General features: G+C 36.1%; 1 long non-coding RNA gene across 1 annotated transcript in view; it reads left to right on the forward strand.

Annotated features, from left to right (window-relative positions):
* Positions 1-16,033, forward strand: part of LOC141544523 (uncharacterized) — a 165,212-nt gene extending 149,179 nt beyond the window's left edge. The window contains exons 5-6 of the long non-coding RNA XR_012482637.1: positions 14,671-14,739; positions 15,906-16,033. This is a non-coding gene — a long non-coding RNA (uncharacterized LOC141544523). The remainder of the gene's footprint in view (positions 1-14,670; positions 14,740-15,905) is intronic.
* Positions 16,034-22,390: the final 6,357 nt, after the last annotated feature.

Consider the following 22,390-nt stretch of genomic DNA (forward strand, 5'->3'; position numbering starts at 1 on the left):
TCAGGTGGAATATATATGATCTGGGAATTATCTGCAGAGATGATAAACTCTAAACAATGTTAACTAATAATATCACTGAAGGAGAATATTGAGAGATAATAGGAGATTTAGGATGGTGTAGCGAGCTGTCGTCTCCAGAAGCTGCTGGATCGCTCTCTGGGAAGAGATCTGCTGTGTCTACTCAAATCTCTCAGACTGATTCTTCTTCCTGTAACGAACCGTTGTCTCCAGGCAGTTGCTGTTAACTCTTGTCCAAAGAAGTGACTTCCCTTCCTGCAGAGAGCCCCGTCAAGCCTGATGCAATTCAGAGTCTTCTCTTGAATCCTGGCTCTGAATCTCCTCCAGCTCTTATCCTTCTCCAGGCCGATCTGCTCTCTGCGCCCAGTGCTGTCTCTTTTATCCTCCCAGAGAATGGGCGTGGGATAATGCAAGGGCTTCTGGGAAGAACCACCCCAGCCAATGAGCTTGCCCCCTCTATCAAGTCAACCTGAGTTCTCACCTTGTAATTGTCCAGAAAACCTGAATTCTCACCTTGTCACTGTCCAGACAACCTCAGTTCTCACTTAGTAATCCTAACATCTCCCCCTTTCTTTTGATTTAGAACATAGGACAGTCATGACCTTGAAACATAAATCCATCAATATGGGAGGTATTACAGATAATTACATAAATGACCTTGAAACATAAATCCATCAATATGGGAAGTATTACAGATAATTACATAAATTACATAAGCATATAGTAACATAGTAACATAACGCATGCTAGAAGTATATAACATAATCAAATAATCATAAATTGAAAATTTATAAATGTCCATAAGTCCATTGTCCATTAGTCTCATCTTGTGTGAGGAAGTCCAATGATTCCTGCTGGTTTTAAGGTTCTTTAACAGTCTTTTTATTAGCCATGCTCTTTCAGTGTAAAATGTTTCTTAGATCTTCTCCTTTATTTTGAGGTCTTTCTCTTTTTCTGTCTCTCTCTGATGGACAAGGCGAATATGACTCGTTGGCACCCATTTGATTCCTTCTCCTGCTGAAGAAATACAAGCAAACCCTCTCTCCCAAGCAGTTAACCTATCTAATTACCTTCTATTTACCACTTTCTAAATCTCTTCTCATCATCTGGCAATTACATTGGAATTGTTTGCACTGGACACAGCCCTGTTGGTTTAAAAGGCCTGTATTCTCCCCAAGTGTAATCCATTTTTGCAATCTGATTGCCTTTTGGCTCACTTATCAGGTAATCCCTTTCTGCCATGTGATTGCTTTTCTGCTGGTTGATCAAATCAGAGTCCTGACCTTCTAAAGGCTCTTTGGGTGTAACATCAGCTGCCATCATGCCCCAAGTCTTTTTTGCCTGGGGCCCTGGATCTGGGCCCCTCATCCCATTTCCCTGAATTATTCTACACTCTGATGCCCAATGGAGCCCTCTGTTGCATTTTGGACATGGGGTTTTAGGTCTTCTTTCACCCTGTCTTCTCACTCTATCTCCATATTTACACTGAGCTCTTAGATGTCCAATTTTTCCACATTGAAAACATCGCCGAGTTTCTCTAGAAGGCCCTTGCCAGGAGGGACCCTGTCTTTCCACGTTCATCATTGTCCGGGTGTAAAAAGCATTTGTTCCCACTGTAGCACAGCGTCTTATGATCTCCTCTAAAGGAGTATCTTTGTCTAATCCCCATATAATTCTTTTGCAAATCTCATTGGCATTTTCCTTAGCCAGATGTCTGGTCATTATTTCTGTAGCTGAATTTTCTCCAATAGTTCTTTTGACAGCAGTTTGCAAACGTCCCACAAAATCTGCAAAAGGTTCTTTGGGACCTTGCTGTATTTTAGTGAAAGCCTCTCCACGATCTTTCTGTCCAGGAAGGACACCCCAAGCTTTTATTGCAGCCTTAGCAATTTGCTCATATATTGTCATGGTATAATTAATCTGTTCCGAATTCTCTCCATACTGACCTTCACCAGCTAAGTGCTCAAAAGTGAATTGTGTGTTAACTCCTATTTCCAAATTGCATCTGACTTGAATTTTACATAATTCATGAAATTCCGCAAGCCATAATAAATTTTCTCCAGGTTCCAGACATGTCCTTGCTATGGATTTCCAATCATTCGGGGTTAGGACTTCATAAGACAAACCATCTAGTAACATTTTGACATAAGCTGATGTAGCCCCATAAAGGGTACAACCTTTTTTCAAATCCTTAATTTTATTCAAATCTAAAGGTGCATATCTTCTCCTTTTTTTACCTACAGAGTCAGTATTTTCAATCACAGGATATGCATGTATAAAATCACTTATATCCTGTCCTTCTCTCTTAGCTTTAACCAATGCTTTTTCTAATCTTGTCATAGGCTTAGGCTTCTTCACAGGCAATTCTGTTTGTGTTTCTGCCTCTTCCCCTCTTTCTTCCTCCATCTCTGAAGGTGGGGTTGATGTGGGCCTGTCAATAATCTGTTCTCTAGGCAGGGTTGAAGCTTCTTCAAGAGAATCATACCATAATTCCTCATTTAAATCCTCTTGCTCTAGGGAAAGATCTTGATCTTTCCTTTTTTCCTCACACTTCCTCCTCTGTTCATTTTTAGAACTTTTCCTTCTCCTACAACTTGCTTGATAGTTTAAGGCTAATTGAACTATGTTGTAGATATAAAATACTTCTGCAGAAATTGAACGAGGCCCATTTTTTGCTTGAAATTCTTTCATTTCATATCCCACTAGCTTCCATTTATCTACATCTATCTTTTCTTCCTCTAAGAACCAAGGGGATGTGCATCTTAATGCAGCCAAGAGTTTAGCAATCTGTACCCAGGTTACAAGTAAACTCTGCTCCTCAATTATCTTGATTATACTCTCTATAGTACCACTCCTGAATGGGGGTGGAGCTGAGGTTGCTTCTGGGGCTGGGGTTGAGTCGGCTGAGGTCCAGGGATTGAATATAGCTAACATCTGCCCCATTTCAGCTATAAGAGATTCCTGGTTTAGCCCTTAACAAGTTAAGTTCCTTATTTATCTATTAGCACGCTCACTTAATCTTTAACAAAGTTTCCTCGTTACTCACGGTTCTGTGTCAGAGAGACTGAAATCTGGATGGGAGGCTTTTCCACTGGAATCAGGACTGTGTCTGTCCCTGTTCGGGCGCCAAATTGCAAAGGTCTGGTCTAGCTCCTCTTGTCAGGATAAGCAAAAGTCCTTGCCCCACATTGGGCGCCAAATGTAGCGAGCTGTCGTCTCCAGAAGCTGCTGGATCGCTCTCTGGGAAGAGATCTGCTGTGTCTACTCAAATCTCTCAGACTGATTCTTCTTCCTGTAACGAACCGTTGTCTCCAGGCAGTTGCTGTTAACTCTTGTCCAAAGAAGTGACTTCCCTTCCTGCAGAGAGCCCCGTCAAGCCTGATGCAATTCAGAGTCTTCTCTTGAATCCTGGCTCTGAATCTCCTCCAGCTCTTATCCTTCTCCAGGCCGATCTGCTCTCTGCGCCCAGTGCTGTCTCTTTTATCCTCCCAGAGAATGGGCGTGGGATAATGCAAGGGCTTCTGGGAAGAACCACCCCAGCCAATGAGCTTGCCCCCTCTATCAAGTCAACCTGAGTTCTCACCTTGTAATTGTCCAGAAAACCTGAATTCTCACCTTGTCACTGTCCAGACAACCTCAGTTCTCACTTAGTAATCCTAACAGGATGGAATCCTGCATAACACACAGTTAGGAAGAGTGACATGATGAACCAGCAATGGAGATTGAGAAGTGTTTAGATAGGAGGAGAACCAAGAGAACCAAGGGAAGAGAGAGGGTTCAGGATCAGGGGATGTTCAATAATAGTGTCAGGTATAGCAGATAGGTTGAAAAGGAAGAAGATTAACAAAAAACCATCAGATTTATCATTTGAGATCATTGGTATCTTTTGGAGAGTAGTGCCAATTGAATTATGAGGTTAGAAGTCAGATTGAAAATAGAGAAATCGTTTTAAAATGAAAAAATAAAGGGATATTACACACAGTGGGGTAGATCTGGAATCAGGCAAGGTAAAATTCACATCGAGCTGAGTCTGACAAAGAATTCTAAAGACAATAAAAATGAAATTAAAAAGAAAGAACCTATGTTGAGGAAAAGAAAAAGATGAAAGAGAAGGGATAGATTTGCTACCCTGAGTTGACAGGATAAGAATAACAATAGGTAAGAAGGCAGGATTACTGAAGTATTTTAATTTTCTTTTTCCTACCAATAAAAAAATTATAAGAAAACAAAAATGCTTGGCAAAGAGTAAATTAACATTGAAGAACAATAAAGAGGTGTTAAGAGAATAACTAATTGCTCTTAATGAATTCTAATCAATAGACCAAAATGAATTCTCTTACAGAATATTGAAAGAATTGGCAAAAGTGAAAGCTACTTAACTCAATGGTTTTTGAAATATTATGGAGAAAGGGATAAATGTCACAATTTTCCTAAAAGGGAAAAGTTTATGAATCTTCAAGCAAATGCAATAAGCTTGACTTCTGTTAGCAAAATTCTATTAATATATTGACATGGCATAATAAAGGGAAGTGGTGATCCCTAAGATCACCTAGGGCTTCATTAAAACAAGTCATGCCAGATATATTAACTTCATTTTCTTTTTTAACAGGGGTATTAAAGGAATGTTGGAAACATAATAAACTTGACTCTCAACAAAACATTTGAAAAAGTCTATTCTTATGGGAAAAATTGAAATATATATTCAGATTATCTTAAAAATAAGATGATTTTAGGAAGTGTTAAACATGAATCAGTAGCAATCTGGAGAGAGAGATCAGGAATCCAAAGGTAGATCAGTGATATTTAACATTAAATTGGATGAAACCAAAGGTAACATGCTTATTAATGTTAAAAGGAATAGCTAATATGTTGGATGAGTCAAAATCCAAAAAGACATCATACAATATAGAATCCAAAAACTTAAACTCATTGTTCCTATTTTGATACAGTGGGGCCAAAGATTTAACAAATTTAAGCCCTCTTCTATGAGAAAAGCCTTCATATTCTTGAAGTTACTTTGAAGTCTTTTATTCTTCAGGCTACACCCTTCCTCCTCCCCAAAATTTGTTCCTTCAACCAGTTCTTACATGGCATAATCTCCATTATCTTTGTCACCTCTGGATAAGTGCAGAATTCAATATTTTTAGTTTCAAAAAATCAACTGCTCAAATTGCAGCTGTTTAAAAATAAGGAATAGTAGCTATATAATCCTGGGCAAGTAATTTAATCTGTTTATATTAGTTTCCTCCTTTGTAAAATGAGCTGGGAAAGGAAATAGCAAACTGCTCCAGTATCTTTGTCAAGGAAACCCCAAGTAGCATCATGGAAAGTTGGACACAACTAAATGACAAATAATGAGTTGCACTGCAGGGCACTACCACTGGAATTCTTTGAGCAAAAATTGGAAAACCCCTTCTTAGGGATGTTGTAGAAACAATTCCAGTTCAATTATTTGTTAGATTTGATGATTTCTTAGATCACTTCCAGTTCTATGATTCTACTTCACATAAGACAGAAAGTAAAGATTTGCCATTGTAATTCTCAATTGGGTGATTGGCATTAATGATCATGATTCTATCATGAGAGCAGAATTTGATTAATGGTAAATATTTCCATGCCAGTAGAGCATGTAGCCAGAAGTAAGACTTTCGTTGCTATGGATTATGCCAAGAGGCATGATAATATTAGAAAAATTATTGTTCAACAGTTAGCCTTCAAAATTAGTTCATAATTCCATGGGACGTCAATCACCACAATATGTGTTGGGAAAGAACATCAACTTATTCTGGTCAGTGGATCAGCTATTCTGCCATTTGATAAATTTATTAAAACAGTGGGTTTTATTGATGCTCTTGCTCCTCTAAGCAGAAATATTCTAGGAACAGATGCTGAGAAGACCAATAAACATGTGGGTCTAGAGGAAGAGTTGAAACAAACATGGAGATTGAATGATATCAAGGCAAAGCAAATTACTGTCTACAGGACTGGAATGGTTCCATGTACTCCAGTTAAGCACTGCAAGGTGATGGAAATTCATTATACCCTGCTGGCCAATCCAAAGGCAGGGCTTCTGGAGCTCTGCCATCTAGCCAGAATGTTTTCATTTCAACAAGATATGATTATATTTAGCTATTAGTTAAATTGCTAAAAATGCACTAAAATCAGTCATCTGAGAAAATTGTGTCCCTAGGTAGAGTGCATCTTTGAATTCTCTTGAGGTCCAACTCTCTTTGCAAATATGACTACTTTCACCTATAAAGTAAGTAGGAAGGAGCTACTGGCAAGTAAAAATAACAGTATCTGTTTACTAGACAAAGAAATAAAGCCATAGGGAAGGAGAAATTAAGTGACTCCAAAACAGAGCTGAGTTCTTTTATGAGCCTCTCCCTCTTCCACTCCCATGACTGCCCCAAAAGTTTGAATTTTATGTCTGTGTGAGAACAACAGTTGTTACTACTCACAGTCTAAGCATGTAATCTTTGCCCTACTGACCGCTGCTGGAAAACCAGGTGAAATGCTGATAGTGCAACTGGAATGGGTATGAAAAAGAGCCAGCTTGGTTCGGTCAAGGCCTGAATCAGCCCCAGATAGACTCACTTTTACCCTCCTTTTTCAGTTTTGTTAACCCTGAAATGATTAGAGCGAATATGATAAAATCCTTAAAAACTCTTTATTTTCCAATAAACCCATCCCTTCTCCAAATTCCCCTATTTCATTCATAGTCATTCAGATTCACTACTTTTAAAGTTATCTTTGACTCTCTTTTTCTCTACACCTGCTCCTATTTAATCAAGTTGCCAAGTCAGGGCCAAAACTGGAACCAGGGCTTTAACAACTATTATGATCAATAGTGTCTATGATGGTGAAAACAGGAACAAAAGGTTTGGCAGCTTATTTCACAGGATGGCAATATTGAGTGGGGAATGGTCTTCTATTGATCTGAGGTAACTATTTTATAAAAAGGCTTTTAGCATATGGAAACAACTGTGTCTAGTTGTATATAGTGGCCAATTAATTTTTCTTATTTTTGCTTTGTCCTTTGCCATTTGTGTTAAGATAAATGTGGATTTATGTTTATACAAATTTTATTTGTATCATTTCATATTAAATTATTCGCAAAAATAAATTACTTGTAATTGTTTTCTGTAGCAGGTACTAAATGCTCTGTAAAAAATGTAATGTTAAATAAGCAATAAATGAGACACAGTTTATTTTCCAGGATTCAAGGACAGTGGAAAGAAACATTGGTCCTTCATAAATAGCAAGCAGCAGAAAACTTTGCCTTAGTTTCCTAATTCTCTTAACAAAAGTCTATGTTAAGTATTCTTGTGCATGTTTAAATTAACCATGAGATTGAATAATGTTTGTTCTCCACATGCATTCTTGGGATCTTTGTGATGAGAAGTGTTAATTCAGCAGGTTGTGAATCGCTGAAATTGTTTCTATCAGATCAAAGATTCCTTGACTTTTGTTTTTAAGGACACCTTTTTATTAAACACCATAAAACAAGGCATAGTTAGTAACTGCTTTTATGAACTGATAAGATTCTTTAAGTCTATTTGTAAAAAAAAAAAAAATCCACTCATCTATTATGATTACTTGATACTTGCATTTAGTGTGAGTGTGATTCAAATTGCATATCTCTAAATCCATTGAAACTGGATCAAAGATTAATATGGGCAAGATTTTCACTAAAGTTGTAAATAACTGAATAGTACTCTGAAATCATGCATTGTGTTGCTGTCACTGCCAAACCATAAATAGCTATTTCCTGTTGGAACCCATACTTGGAAAGCTTTAGAATTATGGCTTTTGTCATGGAAATTTTTAGGAAAAGTCATGATAGCAAATCGCATACACTCATCTATTGTTTTGTGTTCTAAATAAAGGCTATTTTTCTCTTTAAAAAATGTTCCACTGACCTCTTTTATTAAAATACTAGTATTGTTAATAAAATGATTTATTAGCCAGAAATTATATCTCTTAAATTTCTAAAATATTACACATAGTACATAATAAAGGCTTTCAAAAGACTCATTAACTAACTAACTCATACCTGGATTATTGCAACAGTCTTCCAAATGGTCTCCATGTTTATAATCTTTCACCTCTATTAACTGTCCTCCACTCAGCAGTCAAATTGATATTACTTAAGTATAAATGGGAATATGTCACCCCACCTCTTCAAAAATCTTCAATGGCTCCCTATTGTTTTTATAATAAAAAAGAAACTCTTTGACCTGACATTTAAAGCCTTCTGTTATGTAATTCCTTCTATCTTTCACTTCACTTCATATTGTTCCCCTTAATGCACCCTCTATTCCTTAGCTGGTTAGCTATTCCTCATATACAATAATACATCTTTTACTTATGTCCCTTTATATGGGGGTCCCCTATTCCTGGAACACATTCCTCTTTTCCATCCTGGTAGAATCCCTATTTTTATTCAAAATTCAATTGAATTTCCATATTTGGATTTTCTGGATCCTATAGGTCATTAGCACATATTCTTCCTTGAAATTACTTTGTATTTATTTCATCTGCTTTGTATTTGCTTATTTACATAATACATTTGTATTCCTTCAATAAAATGAAAACTCCTCAAAGACAACTCATTTTTGTTCCTAAATCACCCAAATCTAGTATAGTCACTTGGGTGTAGTTGACATCATTTAGGTCCTTTTTGAGAATGTAGGACAATAACCAATAGAATCAATATGTATGAAGCATCAACTACAAATTGCAGCTGATTAGATGAATATGCACTCAGAATACTCTACTGTAGATCAGGCACAAATAGTCCATATGAACATTGGGAACAGATTCTCTAACTTTGCTCATCTCTTTCTTAAATCAAACGAAATAGAAAGAAATGAAATAGAAATTTCCCCATGGCTGGATCAAATTCAGTAAATGTCCCTAAGTACCACTCACTCTGAGCATCTATGAATGGCAGGTGCTAGGGACTTCAAACAGTCATCTGAAATAGGTGAAAAATTTTTCTGAGTAGGATCTGAAGAATTTCATTGTTTATCTTCTTCCCCTGAGACATAAAGACCAGCTCTATGGCAGAATATATTCAGGGGCAGGCATGGAATGAATGGTCTCAGAAGACTGCTACCTCAATCATGAACATTTAAAACATATGCCAGCCAGTCTTCTCAGTGGGCACAACCATGCCTTCTCATGAGATTGCTTGCCAACCTATCCAGGCTGCCCTACATTGGAGCTGTCAATAATAAGTTGGAATTCTTATCAAAATATTTACTTCACATTAGAGTTGTTTGGAAGCAATCCTGTCAGTGAATTCTCATTAGGAATGGATAAATAAACAAGTCAGTTATGAGGATGAAAAAAGTCCTGTCACGGATCTTCTTCAAAAGAATCTAAGACAACATGCCATTGGACCTTTTTCATCCTATTTTATGTAAATGATAGTAGATATATATGCTTCTGTGTATTATAGTATAGAAGTTTCATATGATTTTATATGTTAAATGGCTTACTGTACATGTGGGAGAGGTGGGTGATATACTAGATAAAGTTCTGGGTTTAGAGTCAGGAAAACTTATCTTCCTGAGTCCAAATCTGGCCTCAGACACTTTTTAGTTGTGTGACCCTGGGCAAGTCACTTAACCCTAATAATCTGTAAAATGAGGGAAAACCACTCCAGTATCTTTGCTAAGAAAATACCATATGAGGTATGGTTGAAGATGTTGACTAAAGTTGAATAAAGAGTTGAATACAACTGAAAAACTAGTGAACAAAACAATATATATGTCTCCATCAGGGACTGAATTGTATCTAATACAAGAGTTTTAAAATTTTTTTGAATTACATTTCTGTTCTTTCATTTAAACTACTCTAACCAAAAGCCTTCAAAAGCCTTCAAAAGCTTTTTCCTGCTTACAGATATGGTCCATACTCCTCATTCTGGCATTCAATACAATATTTTAATTAATTGCTTAATTAATATTTTCATGATTCTTCTCCATACATGTACCAAAGAGTCCAACCAAATCAGACTGCAAGCTGGCCATGAACATACAATATGCTTTTCTATCTCCATACTTTTGCTTGTGTACCTCTTCCACAGACTAACAGAAACTTAGGAACTCAGATCTGAAAGGGGTCACCTAGTCCAACACCAATCTAATAAGAACCTCTTTATAGCATATTGGGGGAGATGTCATCCAACTTTGTTGGAAATCTGCCTCTAATGAGGAGATTCACTCTCTCCTCCCCTCCATCCTCTCAAGAGGGACCATTCCAGTTTTGGACAGTTCTAATTGAAAAGTTTTTTCTTCACAAGGGGCCAAAATCTGCCTCTCTAAAATTTCCACTTATCCAGTTCTGCCCTCTGGAATTGAGCAAAATAAAACTAATCCCTCCTCTGTGAATAACCCTTCAAATGCTTGAAGAAACCAATTTCATTCCAGATGGAAAGTTGTTCAGTCATTTCAGTTGTGTCCAACTCTTCATGACCCCATTTGGGATTCTCTTGGCAAAAATGTTAGAGTCGTTTGCCATTTCTTTCTCCAGCTCATTTTACAGATGAAGGAACTGAAGCAAATAAGATTAAGTGACTTAGAGTCACACAAATAGAAAATGTTTGAGGCTGAATCTGAACTCAGGTTTTTCTGATTCCAGGCCCAGAATCCACTGCATCACCTAACTTCTACTCATATCTCTGTTCATTGAAATTTTAACCTTTCTTGAAGAACCAGCTTTCCTTGATTCGTCCAATGCAATGTAACCTATCTTTCTCTTAATAATAGCTGTAGCATGTATCTAGCATTTAAAGGATTGCAAAGTGGTTCACATATACTATCTCATCTGATCTTTGACTAGCCCTCTGAAATAGATGCTATAGTTAGACTCATGATTCAAGAAACTGGAAGCTAAAAGAGATTCATGATTTTCATAAGTTCACACAACTAGGAAGCATCTGAGTCAGGCTTCAAATATAGATCTTCCTTACTCCAAGAACAATAGTTTATCCATAATTCCGAAGAGCTGCCTCATTTGAACCCCCGTCAGATAACATCATAAGTTTAGAGCTTAGAGCTTATCCAGTCCAAGCCTCCAAGGCTGTAGTACACAGCAATTTTCTTATCATTATTCCAGTCTTGTTGGACACTTCATGATTCCATTTGAGGTTTTCTTGGTAAAGATACTGGAGTAGTTTTCCATTTCCTTCTCCAGTGGATTAAGGTAAACAGAGGTTACATGACTCATCAGGATCACTTGCTAGTGAATATTTAAGATGAGATTTGAAATCTGATCTTCCTGTAGGTCCAGCATTGTGGCTACTGAACATCCTGACAATGCACAATAAGAGGAAAAAGGAGAAAGCCTCAGCTCTGAGTTTAAAGTGTTTGTCATCTGATTGAGGAAGAGAAGATTCACGTAAAGGAAATTGCCAGTATTCAATGGCAAGGCAACTTACTTGTAAATGTAGAATCCTGTAACAGAATAAATGGTGGGTAAGGAAGTAGTTAGGGGACACAAGAATTATTTAGGGTGAGCTTCTTAGAGGAAATGCATCTCCAGTTAGATCTTACTAATAATAAGGAGCCCAACTTGGCAAAAAAGAGATTGGAAACAAGGAGAATATTTCTGATGGAAACAAAAACAAACAAACAAAAAAAACATTGGAAGAAAAGAATAGGAAGGAAAAATGAAAAATGAAACAGGAGCAAAGAACAAGCAAGTCATGTGTGGAAATCAGTAAGGAAGTTAAAATATCTAGGGTGGAGAGACTCTAGTAGAGGGAAAGGAGAAACAAAATTTAATAAGAATAGAAGGAAGAAGGAATTTAATGAGAACCTTGAAGAGCAGGCTAGGACTTCCATCAGGCTGTGGCAACCACTGTGGACTCTTGAGCGATGAAGTGACATGATGAAAAACAAAGATAGAAAAGGATATCTAAGGTAGTGGTTAATAGTGTTGTAGGCAACTGTACTCTTCCAGTCTGAAATTTAAATCACTGATTAAATTTCTCACCTTGCCACTCACTGATTGAAGTCCTAGCCTGCTCTTCAAGGTTCTCCATTAAATTCCTTCTTCCTTCTATTCTTATTAAATTTAAATGAGTTTGTGGGCTCTAACTGCATGTTTGCTGGCCAAAGGTAAAGATGAAGATTAAAGCCTTTATTGTTTTTAGATTGAAGCTTCTAAAACTGTGGATCATCCATAGGAGGTAATGTAACTGAACATGGAGGTCACAAAATTATGATTTATTATCAGCAAACGTTTGATTTGTGTACTTATTTTACATACTGATATACTCCGGGTCACATAAAAATTTCTCTGGTGAAAAAAGGGGTTGCAGGTGGAAAAAGTTGTAGAAAGCCTGTTTTAGATAACTGACATTAAGCATAGAATGCTAAGCATAACAAAAAGCAATTATTATTATTCAGTCAACAAGCAATTTTTAAGGCCTACTATATACCAGGCATTTTACTAAGCTTCACAAATACAAATACAAGAAAAAAGAAAATTAGTGTCTACTCTCAAGGAACTTACATTCCAATGGAGAAAGACAACAAATAAAAAGTTTTGGAAGGCCAGAGGAAGATGAGGGTAAGTCACCTTATATATAGGGTCCATGGTAGATAAGTGAAGAATATATCCTGGTAAGAAATAGAACTGGAGACCTGAACCCTCTCCTTGCATGGAGATTCTTAAAAGAGCCATTAATTATGGGGAGAGGCTCTAAGATCAGAGGATACTTCTGAGATATGAATTCCTGAACTGGAGTGATCTTACAATTCTAAGAGGTTTCTAAGAGAAAATAGAGAAATCTGCAATGCAGCTAAATTTAAAGGATTTAAAGATCAGGAGGTATTTAGTAGCTTCTGGACAAAGGTCAGATCCAAAAACATGACTATTGATATGAAGTTGGCAGACTTTCAAGCTCTGGGACTCATCCAATAGTTTCTGCAAAGCTGTGGTTGACACATAGGTTAAATGGTCTTTCATCATGATTGCAGGCTGCTGTGAATTACACATTTGGTAATTTTGTCCATAGAACGCTAGCTGGTCACTTATTATAGAATGTCAAGAACAGTGAAAACTCAAATGGTCATCATCACAAGCACAGATGGATTGAAGGACTCTTATCAGGTGGATGGAGAAATCTATGACGGCGGCAATTTCTTTTGAGCACAGCAAGAAGGTACACTAGGAGAGTAGCACAGATGCTAAGTTTCTGCCAAGGGTTAGGGATTGTTGGCTCCTCCCATACCCATCTGGCTGAAACATGGTGGGGAGCTATCATAGGACAGCAGAAACGGTTCTGTACTTGGGGGTCTGGAGACCCAACAGAGCTGTGTGTTCCAGTACTCAAAAATTTAACCATGTGGGGGGGGGGCAGCTAGATAGCTGCAGTGGATACCATACTGGTCCTAAAGTCAAGAGAACCTGAGCTCACAAATCTGGCTTCAGACACTGGCTGTGTGATCCTGGGAAAGTTAACTTTGCCTCAAAAAATTATGTAGTATTAGTCAAGTCACTTAATAATATCTGAGATTCCTTAATTCATACCTTTGGCACATGCCCGACTTCAAATAGCCCCAAATCTATCCTGCAATGGCTTCATAATGATGAAATCTCTGGCTAAGATGACAGGAACAAATAATGATGAATGTTGGAGGGGATGTGGGAAAACTGGGACACTGATACATTGTTGGTGGACTTGTGAAAGAATCCAACCATTCTGGAGAGCAATTTGAAACTATGCTCAAAAAGTTATCAAACTGTGCATACCCTTTGGATCCAGCAGTGTTACTACTGGGCTTATACCCCAAAGAAATACTAAAGAGCAGAAAGGGACCTGTATGTGCCAAAATGTTTGTGGCAGCTCTTTTTGTAGTAGCTAGAAACTGGAAGATGAATGGATGTCCATCAATTGGAGAATGGTTGGGTAAATTGTGGTATATGAAGGTTATGGAATACTATTGCTCTGTAAGAAATGACCAGCAGGAGGAATACAGAGAGGCTTGGAGAGACTTACATCAACTGATGCTGAGTGAAATGAGCAGGACCAGGAGATCGCTGTACACTTCAATGCTGTATGAAGATGTATTCTGATGGAAGTGGAAATCTTCAACATAAAGAAGATCCAACTCACTTCCAGTTGATCAATGATGGACAGAGGTAGCTACACCCAGAGAAGGAACACTGGGAAGTGAATGTAAATTGTTAGCACTACTGTCTCTCTACCCAGGTTACTTACACCTTCAGAATCTAATACTGAACATGCAACAAGAAAATGGTATTTACACACATATATTATATCTGGGTTATATTGTAACACATGTAAAATGTATGGGATTGCCTGTCATCAAGGGGAGGGAGTGGAGGGAGGGAGGGGATAATTTGGAAAAATGAATACAAGGGATAATATTATAAAAAAATTACTCATGCATATATACTGTCAAAAAATTATAAAAAAAAGAAAGAAAGAAATGATAAAACAAAAAATAATAATAATAATGATGAAATCTGGCACTTCTCTTCCATGTATTCTTGGTCCAAGTGGTGCAATGCTTAGCCATAGATCTGGAGTTCAAATCTGATCTCACTTTCCTAGTTGTATGACTGCACAAATTGCTTAATTTATGCCTACTTCTCTTTCCTCAACTGCAGAGAGCACCTACATCCCAAGGTGGTGCAGAGGATCAAATGAGATGGCATTTGTAAAGGGTCTGACACATAGTAGGTATTTAATAAATGCTTGTTTCCTTTCATCTTAATGGATTTCCTGACTTTGTTCTCTTTAATGCTCTTGCTATCCTGGGTTCAAATCCTATCTTTGATATTTATTACCCTAGGCAAATTAGTTAACCTCCCTATGGCTCAGTTTCCTCAACTGTGTAATGAGGAATTTGAATCAGATGCCTCTGAGGTCCTTTTCCATCTCTAGGTCTAGGATCCTATTAAATTTCCTCATTAAATTTTTTCCTAGAATCCTTGATATTTGAGAGATTTTGTGTATATAGATATGAAGGTCTGAGACCATCAGTATATATTATATGAAAAGAAAGTCAGAGTAGTGGAGAAATGGAGGTGGAAGACTTGAACTCTGCTGTATTTTACCCAATAAAACATAAGCTCCATGAGGGCGGGAGCTCTCATTTTTGTCTTTGTATCTTCAGTTCTTTGTATAGAGCAAGTGTTTAATAAATGCCTGTTAAATTGGGAAAAAAAATGCTCTTGCTATCTCCTCTACAGGTATTTCCAGAACTGTGATTTTGAAGTCCAAATGAATTGGTTCTACTTCTTTTGTTGATGAAAAAGATTTGCTGTATATAAAAAAAAAAAAAAAAAACCCAAAACCACTGCAAATATTTTTTGCCTATTTTCTGTTCTCCCTCTAGGTTCCATCTTTAATGCTTTTGGAATGACTGCTTAGTCACGTTTTTTTAAACTGATTTTGTTCTTTACTACTTCCCTCTATTTTATTGAAGTAACCCTGCCCATAAACCTGCACACACCTTCTCCATAAGAATACACAAACAAGTTTATATTCTAAACCTGCATTGCCCTTGGCTACCATCTCTCTCTGCCTGGCAAGTAAGTCAATTGGCATTTTTCAGGTTTCTTTGATCTCATTCTGGCATTTGATTTACTGTGGTTAAATTTCTATATGAAATTATCATAATTGACATTGTGTCAGTTCTTTCACTCAGATCTCATTTTTTTTTTTTTTGCATAAATAACGCATTTAAGTATGTTAGCCTGGAAGTTTCTCTTTTTTTAATTGCACACTATATCTTTTTTATAATTAATACCTTTCTAAATTTGAATACTTCTGATCTGTGCTCTAACAAGTAGATAGTTTGGGCACAAATGAGAACTTTTTTTTTTTTTTTTTTCCTCAGGTCCTCCTGACTTCAGGGCTGATGCTCTATCCACTTCGCCACCTAAGTGCCCCCAAATGATAACTTCTGGAAGCATTTCCACATCAATAAAATGTCATTTCCTTTCTAATAAAATGTAATTAATTTTATTTTTGTGATGTTCTTAATTTATTGCTATTTACTTCCAATTGTTTTCTAAAAGAAAGCTTGTTTTAAAACCCTTATTGGTTATTGACCTGTACCTGTTGGAGATCTTAGCTTAAAAAGGTCAAGTTCTCTCATTTCATTCAGGGCCATTTCCAGTCATCTCAATCTATATCTTTCCACTAGACCAGATGGCTCTGAAGAAGAATGTGAAGCAAGTGACCTTGCACAGCTCTCTGTCACTTAAATTCCATCCATTGCATGTCATTACATCACTTCCCTCAGATCATGGTCCTCTTCAAGAACAAAGGACAAAGAACAATAGTTACATGAAAGCTATTTTTAAATTCTTGTTGATTATATATGTACATTAATGTTTTATATATTTCCATGAGTCCTGTGGGCAGAGAAAAATCAGAACCAAAAGGAAATAACCATGAGAAAGAAAAAAAATGAAAATAAAATGGTTCAATTTGCATTCAGCTTCCATAGTTCTCTCTGTGGATGTGGATGACATTTTTCAAAATGTATTGGAAGTGCTTTGGAACACTGAATTGCTAAGAATACCTAAGTCTATCATAAGTGATCATCACACAATCTTGCTATTGTTCTATACAATGTTTTCCTGTTTCTCCTGGACTTTTCTGAAATCAGTTTATCACTTCTTATAAAACATTAATATTCTATTATTTTTATATACTACAAGTTACTCAGCCATTCACTAATAGCTCTTATTTAAAAAAAATGAGTAGACATAAAAGAAAGACCCCCACCATAGAAATATAGTACGGGAAAAGGAAGACTCGGGTTCATTTTCAGAGGAGGACACTGAAATAAAAAAAGTTTCTATCCCAAAGAATAATGTGAAGTGGCTCTCTACCCAGAGAGAATTTATAGAACTCAAAAAAGAACTTAAAAATCAAATAAAAAACCATTGAGGAAAAACTAAAAAAATCAAAAATCAAAACCATTTAAGAAAGAAACAAGAGGATTATGAAAAAAAATTTAAAAATAGAGAGTCTCAAAGACAAAAATAAGTATATAAAAATTAGAATTAGACAAGGGTGTAAAGAGCTGGAACTGAGCAGATGCAAGGTAACCTAGCACGTAGGGCTAATTACCAATTGGACAATTCTCTATTAACATATGCTTGAGGAATGACCCTTCTCAACTCTGTGCTGGATCGGTGGTTGTGGACAAAGAAGGAAAAGAGAGAAGTGAGAGGATGGAGTAGGACAGGCAGGATCATTCTTTTGGTAGTGGGGAGAGAGGAAGGAGGTGTGGAGATCTAATCCCCTAACAGCGACCCCAAAAGACCAAGAATAAAGACTTTTGCTTATCCTGACTCCTGCTGATTCTGAGATATTCAGGGTCACAAGGGGAAACAGACTAAGAAATAACAAAAGAGATCATAAAGAATGAAAACACAGAACCGAATGTGAAAGATAAGAAAAATGACAGATTTGGAGAACAGATCAAGAAGAGAAAATATAAGAAAAATCGGACTGCCAAAAGTTGTGAACAACAACAACAACAACAACAAAAAAAAAAAAAAAAAAAAAACCTTGACACAATAATGCAAGAAATAATCCAAGAAAAAATTATCCTGGAGGGATAGAACATGAGAGGAAAGGAGAAATAAGAAAAAAATCCATCAATCACTATCTCAACAAATTTTTTTGTGGAAAACACATAGGAATATTATTGGCAAATTTTGAAACCCTCAGATCAAAAACAATTTTTTGCAAGAAACAAGAAAAAAAAACAATTCAAATATGCTGAAGCTACAATTTGCATTATACAAGACTTATCAGCAGTCACATTAAAAGACCAAATGTCCTGGAATCATACCTACTGACAATCAAAAGAACTAGGCCTGCAGCCAAAAATATCATAATCAGCAAAATTATCTATATTATTGAACAAGAAAAAATGTACATTCAGTGAACTTGCAGATTTTCAGGATTTTCTAGTAACCAAACCCAAACTTAATAGAAAATTTAACATAGAGGAGCCATTATTAAAGCTCAATTTCAAGTAACTCAATATAGATAAAATGTTTATTTATTTTTTTTAACATAGGAAATTTATAGCACATGTTTAAGATTGACATCAATGATATGACAGCTCAAAAGAAAAATTGAGGCAGAGTTAAAGTAAAAATAGTAATTTTGTCAAACACATGAGGTACAAAGGAAGAATAGATACAGAGGCATTAGAGGGGGGAGGAAGGCTCATATTTCTGCAAACCTACTTCAATCAAGAATGGGTTAAATAGGCAACAATACATATATACTATGAAGGGCAAAGGGTAAGGGAAGAAGACAAGGGAGGGAAGCAGGTGGGGAGATTAAATAATAGCAAGGCAAGTTAGGAGCTGAATTGCAGCAAAGAGTTAGCAGAAGTAGAAAACATGTGTATGTGTAAATGTAGGAGTATGTGTGTATGTGAATATATATATATATGTATATATATATGTAAATATCTACATATGTATATGTAAATATATTCTTTCTTAATTATATCCTGCTTAGGAGTGTGAGGTCATGAAAGGGAGAAAAAAAATAAAGTAAAAAAGGTGCAGAGCAGAGAACAAAATAATAATTTACAAGGAAATAAAGATGGACACTCATGAATATAATTTCTTCTAGTAATATATTTTCTTAAACTGATATTTGTTGTCACATATTTTGAATGGTCCCTGATGTTCTGCTGGGCATGTTGCCTTTTGTTTTGTTTTATTTTGTATTGCTTTTCTGTTTTTCTTATTCTATTTCTTTAAATAAAATAAATTTGGGAAAAAATAAAATAAAATTCTATTTACCTCCTTAAATCCTTTCTTATTTATTTTGTCATTCAATTTATCTAGTTCTTATAGACCAAGTTTGAGATCCCCACTAGTATAGTTTTGATCTCTTATTTCTTCTGGCAGCTTTCTTAAATTTCTTCTCTAGGAATTTGGGTGCTATACCACTTGGTGCACATAGGTTTAGTATTGATATTACTTCATTATCTAAGGTATCCTTTAGCAAAATGTTTCATTCCTTATCTTTTAAAATTATATTTATTGCTTAATCTGATCACTCTGTTTTAAATGTGTTTCTTCTAAACAACATATTGTCAGATTCTGGCTTTTAATCCAGTCTGCTAGCCACTTCTGTTTTATGGGAGAATTCATCTCATTCACATTCACAGATAAAATGACTAACTCTGTATTTCCCACCATCTTATTTTCCTAAAGTTATACTTTTCTCTTTCCTTTCTGCCTTCCCTCCTCCCCACTTTGCTCAATCAGCCCTCCCCATTTGCAGCTCCTCCCCCATTCTTATCCTATTCCCTTTCCCTTCTATTAGCTCCACCTTTTCTTTCTCCTTTCCTCTCTTAACTTCCCTATAGGGTGAGACAAGTTATTTTATCAAACTAAATATGTCTGATATTTTATCCATTGATAAACGATCAAGTTCCGTGTTATACTGGCATTCAGGGGCTCACTATTTGCCTTTTGTAGTTGTATTGGAGGTCTTACAGCTGGTTTGCTGCTCCACGGGCTTCTGAACCAGGACAGAGTAGCCAAGGGTGCTATATTTTGGCTAAGAACCTCCCAATAGATTTCCCTGGCTCATGGAGGCCTCTTTGCCCTTAGTGCCTGTGCTGTGCCTATGCTAGCTGCCTTTCACCCTGTCTCTTTGAGCAGATCTTTAATGAAGTTCTTCCGAAATATTGTCTGCTGAAAATTTGTTACATTCCAAGTATTTGTGAGTTCTGTCACTCCAAAATCCTTTCAGAGGCTTGATCTGGTGTTGATCTGAGGGAATCCAAGAAAAGTTCAGGCAAGGACATGTTCGCTGCCATCTTGACTCCACCTGTGCCAATTATAATTTTCAAAGTTATTATCTTTTTTTCTAATTGTTTAATTTCCCCCCCCCATAATCTTGGTTTTTTTAGATTTTTAAAAAAGTTTTTCCTCAATGTCTTTCATTTGATTTTTTATTTTTAAATCCCTCTTTTCAGTTCTTTTATAAATTCTCTCTGGGAAGGGAGCCATTTATCATTTCTTTTTGGAGTAGAAAAAGCTTTTTTTTTTGTTTGTTTGTTTTTTGTTTGTTTGTTTTTGTTTTACTTCAGTGTCCTCTTCTGAAGATGAACTCATGTCTCCCCTATTTCCATGGTAAGTTTCTATGTTGTTTATCTTCTTTGTTGTTTAAAAAAAGAGAGAGAGAGAGAGATTAGTGTAAGCACCTCTAATATGGGGTAGGGAGATGATGCCTCTGACTTCACCTCAGCAATCCCCTTCGATCTGGAACCCCAAACCTAGAGCTCCCCACTCCTTCAAGTACCCACAGCCAGCAGCATTCCTGGTCCATTGCCTCTGCATTCATTGGGTGTGCTGGTTTCTTCTCACCCAAGATGGAATCTCTGCAGCACAGCCAGGGCTGGCATTTTTCATCAGCTGAGGCTCGCTCAGTCTTGTTGAACTCAGACCCCCTCACTCATTCTGGGAAGTAGAAGTTCACTCATGCTGAAGCTCCAGCCAAACCCAGTTCACCCCCATGGGTTCCCACTGGAAGTGTTTGCACTTCACACTAGCTAATTCCTGGCCTGGAATCTTCCTTCAGATCTTCTTAGTTTGTACTTGTAGTATTGTCCTGCCCCAGATCTTCTAGATTTTTCACCAATCTATGTTTGCTCTGAGATGCAAATTTGTTCTGATCGGGAAGGAAATCAGGAGAGCTAAGAGAATTACTGAACTGTTCTGCCAACTTCCCAGACTCTTCCCTAAATTTCTTTTTCAATCTCTAGCTGCTGGATTCTATTGGTAATATATAGAATATATATTATAGAATATGTAAAATAATATATAGAAATGCTGATAATTTGTGTGGATTTATTTTATAGTCTGCAACTTGGCTAAAGTTGTTTATTATTTCAAGTGAATTTTTAGTTGATTCTCTAGGATTCTCTAAGGATAATATCACCCACCAAGAGTGATACTTTTATTTCCTCATTGCTTACTCTAATTCCTTCCATTTCTTTTTCTTTTATTGCTAAAGCTAACATTTCTAGTACAATATTCAGTAATATGGCATCCTTGTTTCATGTCTTATCTTATTGGGAATGCTTTTAGCTTCTCCCTTTTACATATAATACTTGCTGATGGTTTTAGATAGATGCTGGTTATCATTTTAAGGAAAACTCCCTTCATTCCTATGCTCTTTAGTGCTTTTAATAGGAATGGGTATTTTGTCATAAGTTTTTCTGCATCTACTGAGATAATCATATAAATTCTGTTAGTTTTGTTATTTGTTATCAATTATGCCTTTCTAATATTGAATCAGTCCTGTATTCCTGGAATAAATGAAATTTGGTCACAGTATATTATCCTGGTGATAAGTTGTTGAGATCTCTTTATTAAGATTTTATTTTAAAATTTTACATCAATATTCATTATGGAGATGGAGCTATATTTTTTTTTCCTATTTTGACTTTTTCTGGTTTATGTCACAAAAGGTGGCAGGACACTTTCTTTGCCTATTTTTCCAAATAGTTGTATTGGAATTAATTGTTTTTTAAAATATTTTATAAAATTAATTTGTAAATCCAGCTGATCCTACAGATTTTTCAATGATGGTTTGTTTGATTTCTTTTTCTAAAATGGAGCTATTTAAATATTTTTTTCTTCTTCTGTTAATCTGGGCACCAGGACCAGTGCTCTATCCATTTCACTTATCTAGCTACCCCCATATAGTTAAATTTTATTCTATTTCAATTAAATTGTCAGATTTGTTGGCATAAAGTTGGAAAAAATAGCTCCTAATTAATGCTTTAATTTCTTCTTTATTGGTAGTAAGCTCACCCTTTTCATTTTGGAATCTGGTAATTTGATTTTCTTCTTTTCTTTTTCTAATCAAAATAACTAAACCTTATTTATTTTGTGTTCTTTTTTCCATAAAACCAACTCTTAGTTTTATTTACTAGTTCAATATTTTTCCTACTTTTGGTATTATAACTCTCTCCTTTGATTTTCAGAATTTCTAATTTTCTTTTCCCTTTATTTTCCTACTTCCTATCAGATAAGATAAATTTCTATGTCCAACAGAGTTTATATGTTATTCCTTCTATTAAGCCAAATTTGATGTGAAGCTTCAGGCAATGCTCATCCCCCTCCTTTCTTTCTCTCTATTGTGATAAATCTTTTGTGCATTATCATGTGATCTAATTTATATAATCTTTCCTCTCCTCCCATTACAATCCTTTTCCACCCCTTCAAGTGCTTGTTTTTGTTGTTGTTGTTGTTGTTTTTTTTTTGTTTTTTTTTGTTTTTTTAATTAACTTATATCCACACTCTCTGTCTGGTATATCTG

This window comes from Sminthopsis crassicaudata, chromosome 1, assembly GCF_048593235.1.
Source record: "Sminthopsis crassicaudata isolate SCR6 chromosome 1, ASM4859323v1, whole genome shotgun sequence".
Taxonomy (NCBI): Eukaryota; Metazoa; Chordata; class Mammalia; order Dasyuromorphia; family Dasyuridae; genus Sminthopsis; species Sminthopsis crassicaudata.